Raw genomic sequence first — 1,958 nt, 5'->3', positions numbered from 1 at the left:
CCAAATCATTAATGATAACAGAAAAACAAATCAAAACAACCCTCACATCCTGCAATTAGGGAAAAATCACCCCCAAATGCAGCAATGTTGTGAGGGATGTGTGGTAAGATAGCCATACTAATATATTGTGAGTGGAGCTATGAAATGGTACAACAACTTGAAATTATACAAATTAAGTCCCTAAAATATCCATACCTTTTGAACCAGAGGCTGCATTACTGTGCTTATACCAAGGAAATCCATCAATAGGAAAAAAAAGGTTCTCTTATGCTTGAAATTATTTTAGCAACACTTTTTTGAGATAGTTAAGGATTGGAAACCAAAGAGATGGCCATCAATGACTAAACAAATTACCATCTTGAATGTGATGGAATATTACTGGGCTTTAATCAGTGATATGCGTCAAACAAATCCAATACAATCAAGATTAAGAGCAAAGCAGAAAACTGGGAAATAATTTTTAAAACCAGTATCTCTGATAAAGGCCTCATTTCTAAAACATATAGAGAACTGCATCAAAATCATAAGAATATAAGTAATTCACCAATTGATAAATGGTCAAAGGATATCAACAGGTAGTTTTCAGAGGAAGAAATTAGAGATATGTATAGTTATATGAAAAAAATGCTCTAAATCACTATTGGTTAGAGAAATGCAAATCAAAACGACTCTGAGATACCACACCCATCAGATTGGCTAACATGAGAAAACAGGAAAATGATAAATTTTGGAGAAGATGTGGAAAAATTGGAACACTAATGCACTGTTGGTGGAGTTGTGAACTGATCCAACCATTCTGAAGGGCACTGTGGAACGATGTCCAAAGGGCTATAAAATTGTGCATACCCTTTGAACCAGCTCTACAACTTCTAGGGCTGCATCCCAAAAAGAATATAAAATGGGAAAAGTACCCACATGTAACAAAATATTTATAGTAGTTCTTTTTGTGGTGGCAAACATTTAGAAATTGAGGGGATTCCCATATATTGGAAATTGACAGAATGCCCATCAATTGGGGAATGGCTGAACAAGTTGTGGTATATGAATGTAATGGAATACTATTGTCCTATAGGAAATGATGAACAGGTCGACTTCAGAAAAACCTGGAAAGACTGGCGTGGACTGAATGTGGTGCTGAATGAAGTGAGCAGAACCGGAAGAACATTGAACACAGTAACAGCCACATTGTGCGATAACCAGCATTGATACACTTAGCCCTTCTCAGCAATGCAAAAATCTAAGTCATCTCCAAAGATCTCATGATGGAAAATGTTATCCACATCCAAAAAAAGAACTATGGAGTTTGAATGCAGATTCAAACATACTCTCTGCATTTTTTTCTTCTGTTTTGTTTTATTTTCTCTTTCTTGTGATTCCTCCTGTTGGTTCTAATTTTTTCTTACAAAATCAGTAATGTGAAAGTATGTTTAATAGGAATGTATATATATAGCCTACATCACATTGCACGTATTCTTGGGGAGGAAAGTGGGGATGGAGGAGGAGAAGAATTTAAAATTAAAAAGTTTATGGAAGTGATTGTTAATAATTGAAAATATATTTAAAAAAAGAAAAGATGAGCAGGGAGACGTCAGAAAAACTTAGAAAAACTTATATGAATTGACACTGAGTGAAATGAGCAGAACCAGGAGAACATTGTACACAGTAACAGCCACACTGTGCTATGACTGACTTTGATAGACTTGGTTCTTACCAGCAATGCAAGGATCTAAGACAACTCCAAAAGACTCAAAATGGAAAATGATACCCACATCCAGAGATACAACAATGGAGTCTGAATGCGGATGGAAACACACTATTTGCTCTCCTTTTGTTTTGTAGATTTCTTTTCTTGCTTCATTCTCATGGTTCCCCTCATTGATTCTAAATCTTCTTTACATCATAACTAATGGGAAAATATGCTTAATATTAATGTATAATTAAAGTCTATATCAGATTGT

Source organism: Vombatus ursinus, unplaced genomic scaffold, assembly GCF_900497805.2.
Source record: "Vombatus ursinus unplaced genomic scaffold, bare-nosed wombat genome assembly UNPS02015184.1, whole genome shotgun sequence".
Taxonomy (NCBI): Eukaryota; Metazoa; Chordata; class Mammalia; order Diprotodontia; family Vombatidae; genus Vombatus; species Vombatus ursinus.
This window is presented reverse-complemented; position numbering follows the sequence as displayed.